The following is a 22,124-nucleotide window of genomic DNA, read 5'->3' as shown; positions in this document are numbered from 1 at the left end:
CTAAGGTTTCCTGGCACTGGCAGCTCCCTTGTATGCTCTGACATCTGGAGACCCTAAGTGCAGGAAAAAAGAGGGGTAAAGACATTAAAAGAGAAGCTGACTACTGCTCCTATTTTGGGCTACCCCAACTACAGTTTACCATTTTTGTTGCAAACTGATGCTTCCAGGGGTTTTGTGACATTAAAAGAGAAGCTGACTACTGCTCCCATTTTGGGCTACCCCAACTACAGTTTACCATTTTTGTTGCAAACTGATGCTTCCAGGGATGGTCTTGGGGCTGTCCTTGCCCAAATTCAAGATGATGCAGAGCGAGTGATTGCTTATGGGAGCCGGGGCTTGAGTCCACCAGAAACCCGCTACCCAGCGCACAAGTTAGAGTTCTTGGCTCTGAAGTGGGCTGTAACTAACAAATTTTATGATCATCTCTATGGACATACATTCTCTGTTTTGACTGATAACAACCCACTCAGATATGTGATGAGCACATTTAAATTGGATGCCACAGGCCAACGTTGAGTGTCACAGCTTGCCATATTTGACTTTGACTTCCAGTATAGGCAAGGAAAGTGTAACTCTAATGCCGATGCACTGTCAAGAATGTCTAGCCAAGAATTCGCAAAAGCCCTCCAGTCCTGTCCTCAACAGATCCTTCCTCAGGGGAATAAAGAAAATAGTAGCACTGGCCAAGGGGAGCTGGAAGCAGGTGATGGTGTGGAAGATAAGGTCTAGTCCTGTATTTTAAAACACTGAATTGTAAGTCACGGCGAGGGAAGAGGTTGGAGGAAGGAAAACAAACACGGCTTCTTCTAAAAGAGTGGAGGAAGTTAGTGGTCAGAGATGGAATTCTGTACAGACAAGTTCAAGGTGGCCAGGGAAGGACTATTGATCAGTTGGTCTTGCCAGAAAAAAATGCGAGAGGTGGCTAGGACAAGTCTTCATGATGATGCTGGTCATTTAGGTTTTGAGCGCACCCTGATTTTGTTCCGTGAGTGATTTTATTGCCCAAAAATGCAATGTGATGTGAAGTCCTGGTGTGAGCAGTGTGAAAGATGTTGTTTAAGGAAGACTCCAACTGCTGGAAAGCGAGCTCCGTTGGTAAGCATTCACACTAATGCACCTATGGAACTTCTATGCATTGATTTCCTGGTCCTGGAAAAGTCTAGGGGAGGATTTGAGATCCCCACAAAAGATCAGAAGGCTGTCACAGTGGCAAAGGTGCTGTGGAAGATCTTTTTCTGTCGATTTGGTTTCCCAGCAAGACTCCATGCAGACCAGGGGCGCAATTTTGAGAGTGCAGTGGTAAAGGAACTGTGCAAGCTGATTGGAGTCACAAAGACTCATACCACCCCTTACCACCCACAGAGGAATGGGACTACGGAGAGGTTCAACAGAACTCTCATGAATATGTTGGGAACTCTTGATCCTGAGAATAAACCTCAGTGGCATGAATATGTTGATGCAATGACTCTTGCTTACAACTGTACTCAACATGATTCAACAGGTTTCTCCCCATACTTATTGATGTATGGCAGACATCCCAGACTCGCAGTTAATCTTGTTTTTGGGTTGTCTACCACCAAAGGGCAATGTGAGTCCAGTGAATATGTCCAAAATCTGCGTGAGAGCTTGACTTTTGCATATGATCAGGCAGATAAGATGTCAAGGCATGCTAAGGATCTACAGAAGAAGCACTATGATAAAAAAGTGAAGGATTACGTGTTCGAAACTGGTGACAGAGTGATGGTCAAAGTATGTCATGTAGAAGGGAAGCAGAAGCTGGCTGATAGGTGGGAGCCCCATCCTTATGTTGTGGTAAAGAAACAGCCAGGAATTCCAGTGTATGTTGTTCAATCAGAAGATGGTGACAAGGAAAGAGTGGTCCACCGCAATCTTCTAACTCAGTGCATGTTCTTTCCAGTTGAAAAGACCTACCAAGATCAAGTAGAGTCTGAAAGTGAAGGACAGAATGAAGTGGAGTCAACTGACGATGTTTCGGATGAGGATAAGGTGGATTTGTAGAAAATAGACAAAAGAGTGGATGGTTCTGTAAACTTGTCTTCAAGCAAGGAACCTGTGGACATTGTAGAAGAAGGAGAAGAGACTGTGAGTATTTTGCAGGAAACAATAAGTGAAATGGAAAGTGGACACGAAAAGCATACACTGTTGCAAGTTCTGGAATTCAGAAAGCCAGAACGGAGATATCCTGAGCGGAAAAGACGCCCTCCAAATAGACTCTCTTTGGAGCTGCGAGTCTTCACAAGAGAAAGTGACAATGAAAAGATTGAAAGAGGAAGGAAAGTGTGGGAAAAGGCTAAAGCGAAGAAGGAGTAGATGTGCCTTAGCAACACTACATATAGACATGCACACAATACACACTCACTGAAAAGAACTTCTTAATGTGTTTATTTGACTTTATTTTACAATTTTTGGAGGGGTGAATTGAATTATGACTGTGACGCCATCAATCAAAGAGGGGGTGGGTGTAGGGAATATGTTATAACTCTTCCTTTCCTCCGGGGGGAGCTGTGTGTTGTGTTAGGGAGATGGGCTGCAGTTTGGCCTCAGTTGTGTTTCCCTGTGGGAAAGATGTTGCAGTGTCATTTCTGCTGTGCAAGTGACAAAATGAAGAGAGGAGTCCATTAAAGGGAAAGCTGCTCTGTTTGGCTCAACCAGGGTCTTGGTGTCCTTCTTATTCATCCTTTTACACATACACAACGCAGAGACATTTTGGGGAAGCACACCAACGAAGAGGGTTACATATATATATATACTTAATATTTTAATTCTTTTTCATTTGTAAAGATATTTGCGTATTGCTCTACATCTTGTGTGTATTAAGCAGTGTGTAAGCGAGGCGCACAACTAACACACTCTGCGCTGGACAATAGACCGGCTTTGTTCTGGTCTATTGAAAATCTATTACAGTTTCTCAAAATAGCAACGCGCAAGCAATACACCTCAACTCGCCTCCCTTCTTAGACCAGAACGCCTATGGGCGCACATATGAGCGCAAACGCATTTACTATTTAAACAGTGTGGCGCAAAACGTCAAAATGGTTTCTGTATTTGTCTCTCAAAACATTTAAAGAGCCCATATTATACATGAAATAGGGTCATATTTTGGTTGTAAGGGTCTCCAACAACAGTCTAATATGCATGCAAGGTCAAAAAACACTTTCATGGTCTTATAATCTGCATTTATTTTTACCTAATTATCCCAGCGACTCTTATATGAATCGTCCAGTAATTCATTTGTTCCCAAACCCCTCCTTAGCGCGAAGCTAATCTGCGCTGATTGGACCGATGACAAGTCTGTTGAGATTGGTTGACACTGACTGCTTTCAGCCAGAGACAAAGCGAAATGCCCAGCAGCTAATCAACAAAATAGATGTAGTCAGAGTGTATACACGCTCGATGGTGTGGAGTTTAGCTGCCAGTGGATGAATTTAAATACAGACGATGGACTTGAAAATACAGACAACTAACTATTTTATTGAGCAAAAACTCCCAAGAACTGGCGAGGAGATCTCCTAGCTTGTCACATTCTGCTCTTTTCACAGACACACACACACACACACACACACACGTATTGCCTTCGTCCTCGCGCACGCGTCCACACACACACACATTGCCCTCGTTCTCACGCACGCGTCCACACACACACACACACGCACGGACGTAACCCTCCCCCAGATGACATTGCGGCGTGCACACACACACACACACACACATAAACCTCATCCGGACGACAACGCGTGCGCATGCACGCACGCACACGCGCACACACACACACACACACACAAATTACACTCCTCCACGGGAACGTAAACAAAGCAGCACGCGTCGCGTTGTTAACATGGCTTTGCATGCGATATGAGAATATAGCGAGCTAACCTGAGACAGTATACACGGTTACAAGTAACAAATCACAGCTAAATACATTTGCAAGCTAGAGTAAACGAGGCAACAACTTTAATCACACGTACTTACACCTGAGAAATGGAGGAAGAAACCGATCCATATCCAGTCTTTACTGATCCTTCCTTTAACAAACGAAGTATTCTTTGTAGCATGTAGTTTCCAGAAGTTTCCAACTGCTTGAAGCTGGGCTTATGCTGAGGTTTCATCTTTGGGTAGAGCCTCAATAATATCCATCTGCAGTTTGACTTCAATCGACCGGCATGTTTGTATTTGTGTGTGTTTGAGTGTCAGAGGGCGGGGTCGCAGGTTTCAAATCTCCCGGGTTTGCGCGTACATGTGAATAACTTGGTTTCGTTAGTAAGTCATGGCGAAACACCTAATGTGTTTCTTGGTGTGACTCTGGAGTCAGATCTGAGTTTCAACAGTCATGTCAAAGCAGTTAGTAAATCAGCATACTATCATCTCAAAAACATAGCAAGAATCAGATGCTTTGTTTCCAGTGAAGACTTAGAGAAACTTGTTCATGCTTTTATCAGCAGCAGGGTGGATTACTGTAATGGACTCCTCACTGGCCTTCCCAAAAAGACAGTCAGACACTTGCAGCTCATCCAGAATGCTGCAGCCAGAATTCTGACCAGAAGCAGGAAATCAGAGCACATCACACCTGTCCTCAGGTCTCTACACTGGCTGCCAGTTACATTCAGAATAGATTTTAAAGTATTATTACTGGTCTATAAATCACTAAATGGCCAAGGACCTCAATACATTACAGATATGCTCACTGAATACAAACCTAACAGATCACTCAGATCTTTAGGATCATATAAACTAGAAGTTCCAAGAGTTCAGTCAAAGCAGGGTGAATCTGCCTTCAGCCACTATGCTCCTCACTGCTGGAATCAGCTTCCAGAAATTATCAGATGTGCTCCAACATTAGGCACATTCAAATCAAGACTGAAAACACATCTGTTTAGCTGTGCCTTTACTGAATGAGCACTGTGCTGCGTCCGACAGATCGCACTATTAGGTTTTTCGTTTTCTTTTTCATTCTTTTATAACCTATTTTAACTAATTTTAATTTGTTTTTATCTGTTTTTAATAATTTTTATTGTCTGCATTTTATGTTCCTAAACTTGTCTTTTTTTATTCCTGTTTATGTAAAGCACTTTGAATTGCCACTGTGTATGAAATGTGCTATATAAATAAACTTGCCTTGCCTTGCCTTGCCTAATGACTCGGTATCAAGGTGACTCGTTTGAAGCACTATGAGTCGACGCTTTTATAAATGAATCAACAGTTTTAAACACTGTACTCTTACTTTTACTCTTTAAGCCTTAGCTTGATATTTCACTTCACTTAAAGCTGTGTTACACACTACATGGAGGGGCACTTTCATAAACTTATAATATGGGCTCTTTAATGTGAAAAAAAGTATTTTTACTAATTAATTGGTTAACATTTTAATTTAAACAAAAACTCCTGGCTGGCTCGCTCAGAGCTTTTTGCGTTGCTGTCAGTCAGTGCACTGCAGTCGCCGTTTGCCCCAGCCGGAGCTGTTCAGTTCTACTCTGGAGTGAATCGAGTTTCTGGGGCCGCCGGCCCAGAGCCTGTGGGGTGCTCCCCTGCTTTTAAAGGCTGCCCCAACTGCTCTCATGTCTTGGTCCCGCACATACCTCAGGACTTCCAGAGGAAACCAGGACAGCCACTCTCCTGGGAAGATGCCAGTGACAGCTTGTGAACCACATTGTTTGCTGTGAGGCTAAGGCGTTCTACTGCAGCACAGATAAACATAGGAAAATCAGACAAGATTCAAAAACAAAGTGCCCACCTAAAACAAGATTGCAGTCAAAATGACCATCTCAGACCAGTGTGAGCAATGTTTGTAGTCTCTGTTAAATGTCTGCAAATATGCCACACAGTGCAGATACTCATATTACTGAAAAGGAAGTTACCTGACTGAGAAAGGTATAAATAGAAATCGGAGCCTGCTCCAAATGGCCTGGTCAGCTCCAAGTGGGTGAGACTTGAGCTCCAAGTGGGCTGTACAAACCTCCTGGAGTTTTCATTCGTTTAATGTCTCGTACAAGACACTGCGTCCAACCTATTATATTTGAATGTCAAACCTACCCCAATGCGAAACCCAACCTCACAGTATGCTGCTGTGTTTTATTAACCTCCAAACCTACCACAACTCTAAACCCAACCTCACAGTAACAAACCTCCATGAGGTTCTCATTTATGCAATGTCTTGTACATGGCACACAATACAACCTATTGCATATTTTATTATTATCACACCTACCCCAGCCCTTGGCGCCAACCTCACAGTAACCTGCTGCGTTTTATTCAGTTTTACACCTACCCCAAGCCTAAACACAACCTCAGAGTAACCAGTTTTTTATTTATTATTATTTTTTTTTAATTACTGTCTACTACAGCCACATCAATCGCAAAGCTAGCCTACTTGTGGCATAAGTGCCTACCACTTAGTGGTCACCCGGCCAACTTGCAGTGTAATCTCCTCCACTTGTAGGTCTCTGAGCTGCAGCAACACCTAAATGCTCTGACACAAAGGCATAAAAGAAACCATGGCTTTTAACCTCCTCTTGGAGAGGTGAGAGTCTCCAGCCCTGGATCGCAGGTCTTCTATGGAGGGACTGTCGGGAATCCTGTTAGAGCATCCCATCCACACAACCTCTTGCCATAAAAACAAAGCAGAATGTGTGGTGAAGGAACTCCGGAATGACAGAGCCTTGTCCTTACTTCATGCAATGGGCTAGCAAGGTGCTGAACAGAGTGCCGGTGGCACAAAGGATAACGCTTATGACTACGGATCTGAAGATTCTAGGTTACGGAAACCAGGAAGCTGTGTATGAGAGAGTGCGTAAGTGTATGAGTGGCACTTGTGCAAGCGGAGCAGGGAAGTGCGAGCGATCAGAAAGAACTGGAGTGTGGGCCAAGACTGGGCCTCGTGCGTGGCAGTTCCCATATGGTCTAGCGGTCAGGATTCCTGGTTTTCACCCAGGCGGCCCGGGTTTGACTCCCGATTTGGGAAGGCTTGAGCGCTTTTGCTTCTGTCCTTTTCGGCCAGCAGCCGGACTGCAGCGACCCTATAGTGTGAGGTTGTGGAGCTCCCTCGTCAGCCTTCGATAGCTCAGTTGGTAGAGCGGAGGACTGTAGGTGGGACGTTGGCAATCCTTAGGTCGCTGGTTCGACTCCGGCTCGAAGGACGATTTTTGTGCTCAGAGCCGCTTTCTTCCCTTTGCGAAGACTGCATGCGCACCACAGCTCGAAGTTCACCATGGAAATGAAAAGAAAGTTCCCTGACCGGGAATCGAACCCGGGCCGCGGCGGTGAGAGCGCCGAATCCTAACCACTAGACCACCAGGGAAGGCTGGCAAAACTTGCCCTAGCCAGGTGTGCTGCAGCTCCTCAGACAAAAATTACGCCTGTAACCTCCTCCTGGAAAGGGAAAAAGTCTCAGAGCCTGGATCACAGTTCTTCCAGGGAGGGACTGTCTCATGCTCTGTGTAAGTGCATCCTATCGACACCACAACTTGCCATGATAACAAAGCACAGCATGCGTTGATGGAACTCCATGCTGACAGAGCTGTGTCCTCTTTCGAGCAACAGGCGCACTACAGACAGAGACTGGGCCAGTGGCGCAATGGATAACGCGTCTGACTACGGATCAGAAGATTCTAGGTTCGACTCCTGGCTGGCTCGCTCAGAGCTTTTTGCGTTGCTGTCAGTCAGTGCACTGCAGTCGCCGTTTGCCCCAGCCGGAGCTGTTCAGTTCTACTCTGGAGTGAATCGAGTTTCTGGGGCCGCCGGCCCAGAGCCTGTGGGGTGCTCCCCTGCTTTTAAAGGCTGCCCCAACTGCTCTCATGTCTTGGTCCCGCACATACCTCAGGACTTCCAGAGGAAACCAGGACAGCCACTCTCCTGGGAAGATGCCAGTGACAGCTTGTGAACCACAATGTTTGCTGTGAGGCTAAGGCGTTCTACTGCAGCACAGATAAACATAGGAAAATCAGACAAGATTCAAAAACAAAGTGCCCACCTAAAACAAGATTGCAGTCAAAATGACCATCTCAGACCAGTGTGAGCAATGTTTGTAGTCTCTGTTAAATGTCTGCAAATATGCCACACAGTGCAGATGCTCATATTACTGAAAAGGAAGTTACCTGACTGAGAAAGGTATAAATAGAAATCGGAGCCTGCTCCAAATGGCCTGGTCAGCTCCAAGTGGGTGAGACTTGAGCTCCAAGTGGGCTGTACAAACCTCCTGGAGTTTTCATTCGTTTAATGTCTCGTACAAGACACTGCGTCCAACCTATTATATTTGAATGTCAAACCTACCCCAATGCGAAACCCAACCTCACAGTATGCTGCTGTGTTTTATTAACCTCCAAACCTACCACAACTCTAAACCCAACCTCACAGTAACAAACCTCCATGAGGTTCTCATTTATGCAATGTCTTGTACATGGCACAGAATACAACCTATTGCATATTTTATTATTATCACACCTACCCCAGCCCTTGGCGCCAACCTCACAGTAACCTGCTGCGTTTTATTCAGTTTTACACCTACCCCAAGCCTAAACACAACCTCAGAGTAACCAGTTTTTTATTTATTATATATATTTTTTTAATTACTGTCTACTACAGCCACATCAATCGCAAAGCTAGCCTACTTGTGGCATAAGTGCCTACCACTTAGTGGTCACCCAGCCAACTTGCAGTGTAATCTCCTCCACTTGTAGGTCTCTGAGCTGCAGCAACACCTAAATGCTCTGACACAAAGGCATAAAAGAAACCATGGCTTTTAACCTCCTCTTGGAGAGGTGAGAGTCTCCAGCCCTGGATCGCAGGTCTTCTATGGAGGGACTGTCGGGAATCCTGTTAGAGCATCCCATCCACACAACCTCTTGCCATAAAAACAAAGCAGAATGTGTGGTGAAGGAACTCCGGAATGACAGAGCCTTGTCCTTACTTCATGCAATGGGCTAGCAAGGTGCTGAACAGAGTGCCGGTGGCACAAAGGATAACGCTTATGACTACGGATCTGAAGATTCTAGGTTACGGAAACCAGGAAGCTGTGTATGAGAGAGTGCGTAAGTGTATGAGTGGCACTTGTGCAAGCGGAGCAGGGAAGTGCGAGCGATCAGAAAGAACTGGAGTGTGGGCCAAGACTGGGCCTCGTGCGTGGCAGTTCCCATATGGTCTAGCGGTCAGGATTCCTGGTTTTCACCCAGGCGGCCCGGGTTCGACTCCCGGTTTGGGAAGGCTTGATCGCTTTTGCTTCTGTCCTTTTCGGCCAGCAGCCGGACTGCAGCGTCCCTATAGTGTGAGGTTGTGGAGCTCCGTCGTCAGCCTTCGATAGCTCAGTTGGTAGAGCGGAGGACTGTAGGTGGGATGTTGGCAATCCTTAGGTCGCTGGTTCGACTCCGGCTCGAAGGACGACTTTTGCGCTCAGAGCCGCTTTCTTCCCTTTGCGAAGACTGCATGCGCACCACAGCTCGAAGTTCACCATGGAAATGAAAAGAAAGTTCCCTGACCGGGAATCGAACCCGGGCCGCGGCGGTGAGAGCGCCGAATCCTAACCACTAGACCACCAGGGAAGGCTGGCAAAACTTGCCCTAGCCAGGTGTGCTCCAGCTCCTCAGACAAAAATTACGCCTGTAACCTCCTCCTGGAAAGGGAAAAAGTCTCAGAGCCTGGATCACAGTTCTTCCAGGGAGGGACTGTCTCATGCTCTGTGTAAGTGCATCCTATCGACACCACAACTTGCCATGATAACAAAGCACAGCATGCGTTGATGGAACTCCATGCTGACAGAGCTGTGTCCTCTTTCGAGCAACAGGCGCACTATAGACAGAGACTGGGCCAGTGGCGCAATGGATAACGCGTCTGACTACGGATCAGAAGATTCTAGGTTCGACTCCTGGCTGGCTCGCTCAGAGCTTTTTGCGTTGCTGTCAGTCAGTGCACTGCAGTCGCCGTTTGCCCCAGCCGGAGCTGTTCAGTTCTACTCTGGAGTGAATCGAGTTTCTGGGGCCGCCGGCCCAGAGCCTGTGGGGTGCTCCCCTGCTTTTAAAGGCTGCCCCAACTGCTCTCATGTCTTGGTCCCGCACATACCTCAGGACTTCCAGAGGAAACCAGGACAGCCACTCTCCTGGGAAGATGCCAGTGACAGCTTGTGAACCACAATGTTTGCTGTGAGGCTAAGGCGTTCTACTGCAGCACAGATAAACATAGGAAAATCAGACAAGATTCAAAAACAAAGTGCCCACCTAAAACAAGATTGCAGTCAAAATGACCATCTCAGACCAGTGGGAGCAATGTTTGTAGTCTCTGTTAAATGTCTGCAAATATGCCACACAGTGCAGATGCTCATATTACTGAAAAGGAAGTTACCTGACTGAGAAAGGTATAAATAGAAATCGGAGCCTGCTCCAAATGACATGGTCAGCTCCAAGTGGGTGAGACTTGAGCTCCAAGTGGGCTGTACAAACCTCCTGGAGTTTTCATTCGTTTAATGTCTCGTACAAGACACTGCGTCCAACCTATTATATTTGAATGTCAAACCTACCCCAATGCGAAACCCAACCTCACAGTATGCTGCTGTGTTTTATTAACCTCCAAACCTACCACAACTCTAAACCCAACCTCACAGTAACAAACCTCCATGAGGTTCTCATTTATGCAATGTCTTGTACATGGCACAGAATACAACCTATTGCATATTTTATTATTATCACACCTACCCCAGCCCTTGGCGCCAACCTCACAGTAACCTGCTGCGTTTTATTCAGTTTTACACCTACCCCAAGCCTAAACACAACCTCAGAGTAACCAGTTTTTTATTTATTATATATATTTTTTTAATTACTGTCTACTACAGCCACATCAATCGCAAAGCTAGCCTACTTGTGGCATAAGTGCCTACCACTTAGTGGTCACCCAGCCAACTTGCAGTGTAATCTCCTCCACTTGTAGGTCTCTGAGCTGCAGCAACACCTAAATGCTCTGACACAAAGGCATAAAAGAAACCATGGCTTTTAACCTCCTCTTGGAGAGGTGAGAGTCTCCAGCCCTGGATCGCAGGTCTTCTATGGAGGGACTGTCGGGAATCCTGTTAGAGCATCCCATCCACACAACCTCTTGCCATAAAAACAAAGCAGAATGTGTGGTGAAGGAACTCCGGAATGACAGAGCCTTGTCCTTACTTCATGCAATGGGCTAGCAAGGTGCTGAACAGAGTGCCGGTGGCACAAAGGATAACGCTTATGACTACGGATCTGAAGATTCTAGGTTACGGAAACCAGGAAGCTGTGTATGAGAGAGTGCGTAAGTGTATGAGTGGCACTTGTGCAAGCGGAGCAGGGAAGTGCGAGCGATCAGAAAGAACTGGAGTGTGGGCCAAGACTGGGCCTCGTGCGTGGCAGTTCCCATATGGTCTAGCGGTCAGGATTCCTGGTTTTCACCCAGGCGGCCCGGGTTCGACTCCCGGTTTGGGAAGGCTTGATCGCTTTTGCTTCTGTCCTTTTCGGCCAGCAGCCGGACTGCAGCGTCCCTATAGTGTGAGGTTGTGGAGCTCCGTCGTCAGCCTTCGATAGCTCAGTTGGTAGAGCGGAGGACTGTAGGTGGGATGTTGGCAATCCTTAGGTCGCTGGTTCGACTCCGGCTCGAAGGACGACTTTTGCGCTCAGAGCCGCTTTCTTCCCTTTGCGAAGACTGCATGCGCACCACAGCTCGAAGTTCACCATGGAAATGAAAAGAAAGTTCCCTGACCGGGAATCGAACCCGGGCCGCGGCGGTGAGAGCGCCGAATCCTAACCACTAGACCACCAGGGAAGGCTGGCAAAACTTGCCCTAGCCAGGTGTGCTCCAGCTCCTCAGACAAAAATTACGCCTGTAACCTCCTCCTGGAAAGGGAAAAAGTCTCAGAGCCTGGATCACAGTTCTTCCAGGGAGGGACTGTCTCATGCTCTGTGTAAGTGCATCCTATCGACACCACAACTTGCCATGATAACAAAGCACAGCATGCGTTGATGGAACTCCATGCTGACAGAGCTGTGTCCTCTTTCGAGCAACAGGCGCACTATAGACAGAGACTGGGCCAGTGGCGCAATGGATAACGCGTCTGACTACGGATCAGAAGATTCTAGGTTCGACTCCTGGCTGGCTCGCTCAGAGCTTTTTGCGTTGCTGTCAGTCAGTGCACTGCAGTCGCCGTTTGCCCCAGCCGGAGCTGTTCAGTTCTACTCTGGAGTGAATCGAGTTTCTGGGGCCGCCGGCCCAGAGCCTGTGGGGTGCTCCCCTGCTTTTAAAGGCTGCCCCAACTGCTCTCATGTCTTGGTCCCGCACATACCTCAGGACTTCCAGAGGAAACCAGGACAGCCACTCTCCTGGGAAGATGCCAGTGACAGCTTGTGAACCACAATGTTTGCTGTGAGGCTAAGGCGTTCTACTGCAGCACAGATAAACATAGGAAAATCAGACAAGATTCAAAAACAAAGTGCCCACCTAAAACAAGATTGCAGTCAAAATGACCATCTCAGACCAGTGGGAGCAATGTTTGTAGTCTCTGTTAAATGTCTGCAAATATGCCACACAGTGCAGATGCTCATATTACTGAAAAGGAAGTTACCTGACTGAGAAAGGTATAAATAGAAATCGGAGCCTGCTCCAAATGGCCTGGTCAGCTCCAAGTGGGTGAGACTTGAGCTCCAAGTGGGCTGTACAAACCTCCTGGAGTTTTCATTCGTTTAATGTCTCGTACAAGACACTGCGTCCAACCTATTATATTTGAATGTCAAACCTACCCCAATGCGAAACCCAACCTCACAGTATGCTGCTGTGTTTTATTAACCTCCAAACCTACCACAACTCTAAACCCAACCTCACAGTAACAAACCTCCATGAGGTTCTCATTTATGCAATGTCTTGTACATGGCACAGAATACAACCTATTGCATATTTTATTATTATCACACCTACCCCAGCCCTTGGCGCCAACCTCACAGTAACCTGCTGCGTTTTATTCAGTTTTACACCTACCCCAAGCCTAAACACAACCTCAGAGTAACCAGTTTTTTATTTATTATATATATTTTTTTAATTACTGTCTACTACAGCCACATCAATCGCAAAGCTAGCCTACTTGTGGCATAAGTGCCTACCACTTAGTGGTCACCCAGCCAACTTGCAGTGTAATCTCCTCCACTTGTAGGTCTCTGAGCTGCAGCAACACCTAAATGCTCTGACACAAAGGCATAAAAGAAACCATGGCTTTTAACCTCCTCTTGGAGAGGTGAGAGTCTCCAGCCCTGGATCGCAGGTCTTCTATGGAGGGACTGTCGGGAATCCTGTTAGAGCATCCCATCCACACAACCTCTTGCCATAAAAACAAAGCAGAATGTGTGGTGAAGGAACTCCGGAATGACAGAGCCTTGTCCTTACTTCATGCAATGGGCTAGCAAGGTGCTGAACAGAGTGCCGGTGGCACAAAGGATAACGCTTATGACTACGGATCTGAAGATTCTAGGTTACGGAAACCAGGAAGCTGTGTATGAGAGAGTGCGTAAGTGTATGAGTGGCACTTGTGCAAGCGGAGCAGGGAAGTGCGAGCGATCAGAAAGAACTGGAGTGTGGGCCAAGACTGGGCCTCGTGCGTGGCAGTTCCCATATGGTCTAGCGGTCAGGATTCCTGGTTTTCACCCAGGCGGCCCGGGTTCGACTCCCGGTTTGGGAAGGCTTGATCGCTTTTGCTTCTGTCCTTTTCGGCCAGCAGCCGGACTGCAGCGTCCCTATAGTGTGAGGTTGTGGAGCTCCGTCGTCAGCCTTCGATAGCTCAGTTGGTAGAGCGGAGGACTGTAGGTGGGATGTTGGCAATCCTTAGGTCGCTGGTTCGACTCCGGCTCGAAGGACGACTTTTGCGCTCAGAGCCGCTTTCTTCCCTTTGCGAAGACTGCATGCGCACCACAGCTCGAAGTTCACCATGGAAATGAAAAGAAAGTTCCCTGACCGGGAATCGAACCCGGGCCGCGGCGGTGAGAGCGCCGAATCCTAACCACTAGACCACCAGGGAAGGCTGGCAAAACTTGCCCTAGCCAGGTGTGCTCCAGCTCCTCAGACAAAAATTACGCCTGTAACCTCCTCCTGGAAAGGGAAAAAGTCTCAGAGCCTGGATCACAGTTCTTCCAGGGAGGGACTGTCTCATGCTCTGTGTAAGTGCATCCTATCGACACCACAACTTGCCATGATAACAAAGCACAGCATGCGTTGATGGAACTCCATGCTGACAGAGCTGTGTCCTCTTTCGAGCAACAGGCGCACTATAGACAGAGACTGGGCCAGTGGCGCAATGGATAACGCGTCTGACTACGGATCAGAAGATTCTAGGTTCGACTCCTGGCTGGCTCGCTCAGAGCTTTTTGCGTTGCTGTCAGTCAGTGCACTGCAGTCGCCGTTTGCCCCAGCCGGAGCTGTTCAGTTCTACTCTGGAGTGAATCGAGTTTCTGGGGCCGCCGGCCCAGAGCCTGTGGGGTGCTCCCCTGCTTTTAAAGGCTGCCCCAACTGCTCTCATGTCTTGGTCCCGCACATACCTCAGGACTTCCAGAGGAAACCAGGACAGCCACTCTCCTGGGAAGATGCCAGTGACAGCTTGTGAACCACAATGTTTGCTGTGAGGCTAAGGCGTTCTACTGCAGCACAGATAAACATAGGAAAATCAGACAAGATTCAAAAACAAAGTGCCCACCTAAAACAAGATTGCAGTCAAAATGACCATCTCAGACCAGTGGGAGCAATGTTTGTAGTCTCTGTTAAATGTCTGCAAATATGCCACACAGTGCAGATGCTCATATTACTGAAAAGGAAGTTACCTGACTGAGAAAGGTATAAATAGAAATCGGAGCCTGCTCCAAATGGCCTGGTCAGCTCCAAGTGGGTGAGACTTGAGCTCCAAGTGGGCTGTACAAACCTCCTGGAGTTTTCATTCGTTTAATGTCTCGTACAAGACACTGCGTCCAACCTATTATATTTGAATGTCAAACCTACCCCAATGCGAAACCCAACCTCACAGTATGCTGCTGTGTTTTATTAACCTCCAAACCTACCACAACTCTAAACCCAACCTCACAGTAACAAACCTCCATGAGGTTCTCATTTATGCAATGTCTTGTACATGGCACAGAATACAACCTATTGCATATTTTATTATTATCACACCTACCCCAGCCCTTGGCGCCAACCTCACAGTAACCTGCTGCGTTTTATTCAGTTTTACACCTACCCCAAGCCTAAACACAACCTCAGAGTAACCAGTTTTTTATTTATTATATATATTTTTTTAATTACTGTCTACTACAGCCACATCAATCGCAAAGCTAGCCTACTTGTGGCATAAGTGCCTACCACTTAGTGGTCACCCAGCCAACTTGCAGTGTAATCTCCTCCACTTGTAGGTCTCTGAGCTGCAGCAACACCTAAATGCTCTGACACAAAGGCATAAAAGAAACCATGGCTTTTAACCTCCTCTTGGAGAGGTGAGAGTCTCCAGCCCTGGATCGCAGGTCTTCTATGGAGGGACTGTCGGGAATCCTGTTAGAGCATCCCATCCACACAACCTCTTGCCATAAAAACAAAGCAGAATGTGTGGTGAAGGAACTCCGGAATGACAGAGCCTTGTCCTTACTTCATGCAATGGGCTAGCAAGGTGCTGAACAGAGTGCCGGTGGCACAAAGGATAACGCTTATGACTACGGATCTGAAGATTCTAGGTTACGGAAACCAGGAAGCTGTGTATGAGAGAGTGCGTAAGTGTATGAGTGGCACTTGTGCAAGCGGAGCAGGGAAGTGCGAGCGATCAGAAAGAACTGGAGTGTGGGCCAAGACTGGGCCTCGTGCGTGGCAGTTCCCATATGGTCTAGCGGTCAGGATTCCTGGTTTTCACCCAGGCGGCCCGGGTTCGACTCCCGGTTTGGGAAGGCTTGATCGCTTTTGCTTCTGTCCTTTTCGGCCAGCAGCCGGACTGCAGCGTCCCTATAGTGTGAGGTTGTGGAGCTCCGTCGTCAGCCTTCGATAGCTCAGTTGGTAGAGCGGAGGACTGTAGGTGGGATGTTGGCAATCCTTAGGTCGCTGGTTCGACTCCGGCTCGAAGGACGACTTTTGCGCTCAGAGCCGCTTTCTTCCCTTTGCGAAGACTGCATGCGCACCACAGCTCGAAGTTCACCATGGAAATGAAAAGAAAGTTCCCTGACCGGGAATCGAACCCGGGCCGCGGCGGTGAGAGCGCCGAAACCTAACCACTAGACCACCAGGGAAGGCTGGCAAAACTTGCCCTAGCCAGGTGTGCTCCAGCTCCTCAGACAAAAATTACGCCTGTAACCTCCTCCTGAAAAGGGAAAAAGTCTCAGAGCCTGGATCACAGTTCTTCCAGGGAGGGACTGTCTCATGCTCTGTGTAAGTGCATCCTATCGACGCCACAACTTGCCATGATAACAAAGCACAGCATGCGTTGATGGAACTCCATGCTGACAGAGCTGTGTCCTCTTTCGAGCAACAGGCGCACTACAGACAGAGACTGGGCCAGTGGCGCAATGGATAACGCGTCTGACTACGGATCAGAAGATTCTAGGTTCGACTCCTGGCTGGCTCGCTCAGAGCTTTTTGCGTTGCTGTCAGTCAGTGCACTGCAGTCGCCGTTTGCCCCAGCCGGAGCTGTTCAGTTCTACTCTGGAGTGAATCGAGTTTCTGGGGCCGCCGGCCCAGAGCCTGTGGGGTGCTCCCCTGCTTTTAAAGGCTGCCCCAACTGCTCTCATGTCTTGGTCCCGCACATACCTCAGGACTTCCAGAGGAAACCAGGACAGCCACTCTCCTGGGAAGATGCCAGTGACAGCTTGTAAACCACAATGTTTGCTGTGAGGCTAAGGCGTTCTACTGCAGCACAGATAAACATAGGAAAATCAGACAAGATTCAAAAACAAAGTGCCCACCTAAAACAAGATTGCAGTCAAAATGACCATCTCAGACCAGTGGGAGCAATGTTTGTAGTCTCTGTTAAATGTCTGCAAATATGCCACACAGTGCAGATGCTCATATTACTGAAAAGGAAGTTACCTGACTGAGAAAGGTATAAATAGAAATCGGAGCCTGCTCCAAATGGCCTGGTCAGCTCCAAGTGGGTGAGACTTGAGCTCCAAGTGGGCTGTACAAACCTCCTGGAGTTTTCATTCGTTTAATGTCTCGTACAAGACACTGCGTCCAACCTATTATATTTGAATGTCAAACCTACCCCAATGCGAAACCCAACCTCACAGTATGCTGCTGTGTTTTATTAACCTCCAAACCTACCACAACTCTAAACCCAACCTCACAGTAACAAACCTCCATGAGGTTCTCATTTATGCAATGTCTTGTACATGGCACAGAATACAACCTATTGCATATTTTATTATTATCACACCTACCCCAGCCCTTGGCGCCAACCTCACAGTAACCTGCTGCGTTTTATTCAGTTTTACACCTACCCCAAGCCTAAACACAACCTCAGAGTAACCAGTTTTTTATTTATTATATATATTTTTTTAATTACTGTCTACTACAGCCACATCAATCGCAAAGCTAGCCTACTTGTGGCATAAGTGCCTACCACTTAGTGGTCACCCAGCCAACTTGCAGTGTAATCTCCTCCACTTGTAGGTCTCTGAGCTGCAGCAACACCTAAATGCTCTGACACAAAGGCATAAAAGAAACCATGGCTTTTAACCTCCTCTTGGAGAGGTGAGAGTCTCCAGCCCTGGATCGCAGGTCTTCTATGGAGGGACTGTCGGGAATCCTGTTAGAGCATCCCATCCACACAACCTCTTGCCATAAAAACAAAGCAGAATGTGTGGTGAAGGAACTCCGGAATGACAGAGCCTTGTCCTTACTTCATGCAATGGGCTAGCAAGGTGCTGAACAGAGTGCCGGTGGCACAAAGGATAACGCTTATGACTACGGATCTGAAGATTCTAGGTTACGGAAACCAGGAAGCTGTGTATGAGAGAGTGCGTAAGTGTATGAGTGGCACTTGTGCAAGCGGAGCAGGGAAGTGCGAGCGATCAGAAAGAACTGGAGTGTGGGCCAAGACTGGGCCTCGTGCGTGGCAGTTCCCATATGGTCTAGCGGTCAGGATTCCTGGTTTTCACCCAGGCGGCCCGGGTTCGACTCCCGGTTTGGGAAGGCTTGATCGCTTTTGCTTCTGTCCTTTTCGGCCAGCAGCCGGACTGCAGCGTCCCTATAGTGTGAGGTTGTGGAGCTCCGTCGTCAGCCTTCGATAGCTCAGTTGGTAGAGCGGAGGACTGTAGGTGGGATGTTGGCAATCCTTAGGTCGCTGGTTCGACTCCGGCTTGAAGGATGACTTTTGCGCTCAGAGCCGCTTTCTTCCCTTTGCGAAGACTGCATGCGCACCACAGCTCGAAGTTCACCATGGAAATGAAAAGAAAGTTCCCTGACCGGGAATCGAACCCGGGCCGCGGCGGTGAGAGCGCCGAATCCTAACCACTAGACCACCAGGGAAGGCTGGCAAAACTTGCCCTAGCCAGGTGTGCTCCAGCTCCTCAGACAAAAATTACGCCTGTAACCTCCTCCTGGAAAGGGAAAAAGTCTCAGAGCCTGGATCACAGTTCTTCCAGGGAGGGACTGTCTCATGCTCTGTGTAAGTGCATCCTATCGACACCACAACTTGCCATGATAACAAAGCACAGCATGCGTTGATGGAACTCCATGCTGACAGAGCTGTGTCCTCTTTCGAGCAACAGGCGCACTACAGACAGAGACTGGGCCAGTGGCGCAATGGATAACGCGTCTGACTACGGATCAGAAGATTCTAGGTTCGACTCCTGGCTGGCTCGCTCAGAGCTTTTTGCGTTGCTGTCAGTCAGTGCACTGCAGTCGCCGTTTGCCCCAGCCGGAGCTGTTCAGTTCTACTCTGGAGTGAATCGAGTTTCTGGGGCCGCCGGCCCAGAGCCTGTGGGGTGCTCCCCTGCTTTTAAAGGCTGCCCCAACTGCTCTCATGTCTTGGTCCCGCACATACCTCAGGACTTCCAGAGGAAACCAGGACAGCCACTCTCCTGGGAAGATGCCAGTGACAGCTTGTAAACCACAATGTTTGCTGTGAGGCTAAGGCGTTCTACTGCAGCACAGATAAACATAGGAAAATCAGACAAGATTCAAAAACAAAGTGCCCACCTAAAACAAGATTGCAGTCAAAATGACCATCTCAGACCAGTGGGAGCAATGTTTGTAGTCTCTGTTAAATGTCTGCAAATATGCCACACAGTGCAGATGCTCATATTACTGAAAAGGAAGTTACCTGACTGAGAAAGGTATAAATAGAAATCGGAGCCTGCTCCAAATGACATGGTCAGCTCCAAGTGGGTGAGACTTGAGCTCCAAGTGGGCTGTACAAACCTCCTGGAGTTTTCATTCGTTTAATGTCTCGTACAAGACACTGCGTCCAACCTATTATATTTGAATGTCAAACCTACCCCAATGCGAAACCCAACCTCACAGTATGCTGCTGTGTTTTATTAACCTCCAAACCTACCACAACTCTAAACCCAACCTCACAGTAACAAACCTCCATGAGGTTCTCATTTATGCAATGTCTTGTACATGGCACAGAATACAACCTATTGCATATTTTATTATTATCACACCTACCCCAGCCCTTGGCGCCAACCTCACAGTAACCTGCTGCGTTTTATTCAGTTTTACACCTACCCCAAGCCTAAACACAACCTCAGAGTAACCAGTTTTTTATTTATTATATATATTTTTTTAATTACTGTCTACTACAGCCACATCAATCGCAAAGCTAGCCTACTTGTGGCATAAGTGCCTACCACTTAGTGGTCACCCAGCCAACTTGCAGTGTAATCTCCTCCACTTGTAGGTCTCTGAGCTGCAGCAACACCTAAATGCTCTGACACAAAGGCATAAAAGAAACCATGGCTTTTAACCTCCTCTTGGAGAGGTGAGAGTCTCCAGCCCTGGATCGCAGGTCTTCTATGGAGGGACTGTCGGGAATCCTGTTAGAGCATCCCATCCACACAACCTCTTGCCATAAAAACAAAGCAGAATGTGTGGTGAAGGAACTCCGGAATGACAGAGCCTTGTCCTTACTTCATGCAATGGGCTAGCAAGGTGCTGAACAGAGTGCCGGTGGCACAAAGGATAACGCTTATGACTACGGATCTGAAGATTCTAGGTTACGGAAACCAGGAAGCTGTGTATGAGAGAGTGCGTAAGTGTATGAGTGGCACTTGTGCAAGCGGAGCAGGGAAGTGCGAGCGATCAGAAAGAACTGGAGTGTGGGCCAAGACTGGGCCTCGTGCGTGGCAGTTCCCATATGGTCTAGCGGTCAGGATTCCTGGTTTTCACCCAGGCGGCCCGGGTTCGACTCCCGGTTTGGGAAGGCTTGATCGCTTTTGCTTCTGTCCTTTTCGGCCAGCAGCCGGACTGCAGCGTCCCTATAGTGTGAGGTTGTGGAGCTCCGTCGTCAGCCTTCGATAGCTCAGTTGGTAGAGCGGAGGACTGTAGGTGGGATGTTGGCAATCCTTAGGTCGCTGGTTCGACTCCGGCTCGAAGGACGACTTTTGCGCTCAGAGCCGCTTTCTTCCCTTTGCGAAGACTGCATGCGCACCACAGCTCGAAGTTCACCATGGAAATGAAAAGAAAGTTCCCTGACCGGGAATCGAACCCGGGCCGCGGCGGTGAGAGCGCCGAATCCTAACCACTAGACCACCAGGGAAGGCTGGCAAAACTTGCCCTAGCCAGGTGTGCTCCAGCTCCTCAGACAAAAATTACGCCTGTAACCTCCTCCTGGAAAGGGAAAAAGTCTCAGAGCCTGGATCACAGTTCTTCCAGGGAGGGACTGTCTCATGCTCTGTGTAAGTGCATCCTATCGACACCACAACTTGCCATGATAACAAAGCACAGCATGCGTTGATGGAACTCCATGCTGACAGAGCTGTGTCCTCTTTCGAGCAACAGGCGCACTATAGACAGAGACTGGGCCAGTGGCGCAATGGATAACGCGTCTGACTACGGATCAGAAGATTCTAGGTTCGACTCCTGGCTGGCTCGCTCAGAGCTTTTTGCGTTGCTGTCAGTCAGTGCACTGCAGTCGCCGTTTGCCCCAGCCGGAGCTGTTCAGTTCTACTCTGGAGTGAATCGAGTTTCTGGGGCCGCCGGCCCAGAGCCTGTGGGGTGCTCCCCTGCTTTTAAAGGCTGCCCCAACTGCTCTCATGTCTTGGTCCCGCACATACCTCAGGACTTCCAGAGGAAACCAGGACAGCCACTCTCCTGGGAAGATGCCAGTGACAGCTTGTGAACCACAATGTTTGCTGTGAGGCTAAGGCGTTCTACTGCAGCACAGATAAACATAGGAAAATCAGACAAGATTCAAAAACAAAGTGCCCACCTAAAACAAGATTGCAGTCAAAATGACCATCTCAGACCAGTGGGAGCAATGTTTGTAGTCTCTGTTAAATGTCTGCAAATATGCCACACAGTGCAGATGCTCATATTACTGAAAAGGAAGTTACCTGACTGAGAAAGGTATAAATAGAAATCGGAGCCTGCTCCAAATGGCCTGGTCAGCTCCAAGTGGGTGAGACTTGAGCTCCAAGTGGGCTGTACAAACCTCCTGGAGTTTTCATTCGTTTAATGTCTCGTACAAGACACTGCGTCCAACCTATTATATTTGAATGTCAAACCTACCCCAATGCGAAACCCAACCTCACAGTATGCTGCTGTGTTTTATTAACCTCCAAACCTACCACAACTCTAAACCCAACCTCACAGTAACAAACCTCCATGAGGTTCTCATTTATGCAATGTCTTGTACATGGCACAGAATACAACCTATTGCATATTTTATTATTATCACACCTACCCCAGCCCTTGGCGCCAACCTCACAGTAACCTGCTGCGTTTTATTCAGTTTTACACCTACCCCAAGCCTAAACACAACCTCAGAGTAACCAGTTTTTTATTTATTATATATATATTTTTTAATTACTGTCTACTACAGCCACATCAATCGCAAAGCTAGCCTACTTGTGGCATAAGTGCCTACCACTTAGTGGTCACCCAGCCAACTTGCAGTGTAATCTCCTCCACTTGTAGGTCTCTGAGCTGCAGCA

At 48.0% G+C, this 22,124-nt stretch overlaps 28 non-coding genes across 28 annotated transcripts; 21 read left to right on the top strand and 7 right to left on the bottom strand.

Moving 5' to 3' along the window:
• The first annotated feature begins 6,904 nt into the window (after positions 1-6,904).
• On the top strand, positions 6,905-6,976 carry trnae-uuc (transfer RNA glutamic acid (anticodon UUC)). Its single transcript has one exon. It is a non-coding gene; the product is annotated as a tRNA-Glu (tRNA).
• An 88-nt stretch (positions 6,977-7,064) lies between these two features.
• Positions 7,065-7,151, top strand: trnay-gua (transfer RNA tyrosine (anticodon GUA)). Its single transcript is given in 2 exon segments — positions 7,065-7,101; positions 7,116-7,151. It is a non-coding gene; the product is annotated as a tRNA-Tyr (tRNA).
• An 89-nt stretch (positions 7,152-7,240) lies between these two features.
• Positions 7,241-7,312, bottom strand: trnae-cuc (transfer RNA glutamic acid (anticodon CUC)). The gene has a single exon. It is a non-coding gene; the product is annotated as a tRNA-Glu (tRNA).
• Positions 7,313-7,574: 262 nt separating this feature from the next.
• Positions 7,575-7,647, top strand: trnar-acg (transfer RNA arginine (anticodon ACG)). The gene has a single exon. It is a non-coding gene; the product is annotated as a tRNA-Arg (tRNA).
• Positions 7,648-9,140: 1,493 nt separating this feature from the next.
• On the top strand, positions 9,141-9,212 carry trnae-uuc (transfer RNA glutamic acid (anticodon UUC)). Its single transcript has one exon. It is a non-coding gene; the product is annotated as a tRNA-Glu (tRNA).
• An 88-nt stretch (positions 9,213-9,300) lies between these two features.
• On the top strand, positions 9,301-9,387 carry trnay-gua (transfer RNA tyrosine (anticodon GUA)). Its single transcript is given in 2 exon segments — positions 9,301-9,337; positions 9,352-9,387. It is a non-coding gene; the product is annotated as a tRNA-Tyr (tRNA).
• An 89-nt stretch (positions 9,388-9,476) lies between these two features.
• Positions 9,477-9,548, bottom strand: trnae-cuc (transfer RNA glutamic acid (anticodon CUC)). The gene has a single exon. It is a non-coding gene; the product is annotated as a tRNA-Glu (tRNA).
• A 262-nt stretch (positions 9,549-9,810) lies between these two features.
• On the top strand, positions 9,811-9,883 carry trnar-acg (transfer RNA arginine (anticodon ACG)). The gene has a single exon. It is a non-coding gene; the product is annotated as a tRNA-Arg (tRNA).
• A 1,493-nt stretch (positions 9,884-11,376) lies between these two features.
• trnae-uuc (transfer RNA glutamic acid (anticodon UUC)) lies at positions 11,377-11,448 on the top strand. The gene has a single exon. It is a non-coding gene; the product is annotated as a tRNA-Glu (tRNA).
• An 88-nt stretch (positions 11,449-11,536) lies between these two features.
• trnay-gua (transfer RNA tyrosine (anticodon GUA)) lies at positions 11,537-11,623 on the top strand. Its single transcript is given in 2 exon segments — positions 11,537-11,573; positions 11,588-11,623. It is a non-coding gene; the product is annotated as a tRNA-Tyr (tRNA).
• Positions 11,624-11,712: 89 nt separating this feature from the next.
• trnae-cuc (transfer RNA glutamic acid (anticodon CUC)) lies at positions 11,713-11,784 on the bottom strand. The gene has a single exon. It is a non-coding gene; the product is annotated as a tRNA-Glu (tRNA).
• Positions 11,785-12,046: 262 nt separating this feature from the next.
• trnar-acg (transfer RNA arginine (anticodon ACG)) lies at positions 12,047-12,119 on the top strand. Its single transcript has one exon. It is a non-coding gene; the product is annotated as a tRNA-Arg (tRNA).
• Positions 12,120-13,612: 1,493 nt separating this feature from the next.
• On the top strand, positions 13,613-13,684 carry trnae-uuc (transfer RNA glutamic acid (anticodon UUC)). Its single transcript has one exon. It is a non-coding gene; the product is annotated as a tRNA-Glu (tRNA).
• An 88-nt stretch (positions 13,685-13,772) lies between these two features.
• On the top strand, positions 13,773-13,859 carry trnay-gua (transfer RNA tyrosine (anticodon GUA)). Its single transcript is given in 2 exon segments — positions 13,773-13,809; positions 13,824-13,859. It is a non-coding gene; the product is annotated as a tRNA-Tyr (tRNA).
• Positions 13,860-13,948: 89 nt separating this feature from the next.
• On the bottom strand, positions 13,949-14,020 carry trnae-cuc (transfer RNA glutamic acid (anticodon CUC)). The gene has a single exon. It is a non-coding gene; the product is annotated as a tRNA-Glu (tRNA).
• A 262-nt stretch (positions 14,021-14,282) lies between these two features.
• On the top strand, positions 14,283-14,355 carry trnar-acg (transfer RNA arginine (anticodon ACG)). The gene has a single exon. It is a non-coding gene; the product is annotated as a tRNA-Arg (tRNA).
• A 1,493-nt stretch (positions 14,356-15,848) lies between these two features.
• Positions 15,849-15,920, top strand: trnae-uuc (transfer RNA glutamic acid (anticodon UUC)). Its single transcript has one exon. It is a non-coding gene; the product is annotated as a tRNA-Glu (tRNA).
• Positions 15,921-16,008: 88 nt separating this feature from the next.
• On the top strand, positions 16,009-16,095 carry trnay-gua (transfer RNA tyrosine (anticodon GUA)). Its single transcript is given in 2 exon segments — positions 16,009-16,045; positions 16,060-16,095. It is a non-coding gene; the product is annotated as a tRNA-Tyr (tRNA).
• Positions 16,096-16,184: 89 nt separating this feature from the next.
• Positions 16,185-16,256, bottom strand: trnae-cuc (transfer RNA glutamic acid (anticodon CUC)). Its single transcript has one exon. It is a non-coding gene; the product is annotated as a tRNA-Glu (tRNA).
• Positions 16,257-16,518: 262 nt separating this feature from the next.
• trnar-acg (transfer RNA arginine (anticodon ACG)) lies at positions 16,519-16,591 on the top strand. The gene has a single exon. It is a non-coding gene; the product is annotated as a tRNA-Arg (tRNA).
• A 1,493-nt stretch (positions 16,592-18,084) lies between these two features.
• Positions 18,085-18,156, top strand: trnae-uuc (transfer RNA glutamic acid (anticodon UUC)). The gene has a single exon. It is a non-coding gene; the product is annotated as a tRNA-Glu (tRNA).
• An 88-nt stretch (positions 18,157-18,244) lies between these two features.
• trnay-gua (transfer RNA tyrosine (anticodon GUA)) lies at positions 18,245-18,331 on the top strand. Its single transcript is given in 2 exon segments — positions 18,245-18,281; positions 18,296-18,331. It is a non-coding gene; the product is annotated as a tRNA-Tyr (tRNA).
• An 89-nt stretch (positions 18,332-18,420) lies between these two features.
• Positions 18,421-18,492, bottom strand: trnae-cuc (transfer RNA glutamic acid (anticodon CUC)). The gene has a single exon. It is a non-coding gene; the product is annotated as a tRNA-Glu (tRNA).
• Positions 18,493-18,754: 262 nt separating this feature from the next.
• trnar-acg (transfer RNA arginine (anticodon ACG)) lies at positions 18,755-18,827 on the top strand. The gene has a single exon. It is a non-coding gene; the product is annotated as a tRNA-Arg (tRNA).
• A 1,493-nt stretch (positions 18,828-20,320) lies between these two features.
• trnae-uuc (transfer RNA glutamic acid (anticodon UUC)) lies at positions 20,321-20,392 on the top strand. Its single transcript has one exon. It is a non-coding gene; the product is annotated as a tRNA-Glu (tRNA).
• An 88-nt stretch (positions 20,393-20,480) lies between these two features.
• On the top strand, positions 20,481-20,567 carry trnay-gua (transfer RNA tyrosine (anticodon GUA)). The gene is given in 2 exon segments: positions 20,481-20,517; positions 20,532-20,567. It is a non-coding gene; the product is annotated as a tRNA-Tyr (tRNA).
• Positions 20,568-20,656: 89 nt separating this feature from the next.
• trnae-cuc (transfer RNA glutamic acid (anticodon CUC)) lies at positions 20,657-20,728 on the bottom strand. The gene has a single exon. It is a non-coding gene; the product is annotated as a tRNA-Glu (tRNA).
• A 262-nt stretch (positions 20,729-20,990) lies between these two features.
• trnar-acg (transfer RNA arginine (anticodon ACG)) lies at positions 20,991-21,063 on the top strand. Its single transcript has one exon. It is a non-coding gene; the product is annotated as a tRNA-Arg (tRNA).
• The last annotated feature ends 1,061 nt before the right edge of the window (positions 21,064-22,124 follow it).

This window comes from Danio rerio, chromosome 15, assembly GCF_049306965.1.
Source record: "Danio rerio strain Tuebingen ecotype United States chromosome 15, GRCz12tu, whole genome shotgun sequence".
In the NCBI taxonomy this organism is placed as follows: Eukaryota; Metazoa; Chordata; class Actinopteri; order Cypriniformes; family Danionidae; genus Danio; species Danio rerio.
Note: the sequence above shows the minus strand (reverse complement) of the source record. Positions and strands in the feature narration are given on the sequence as shown.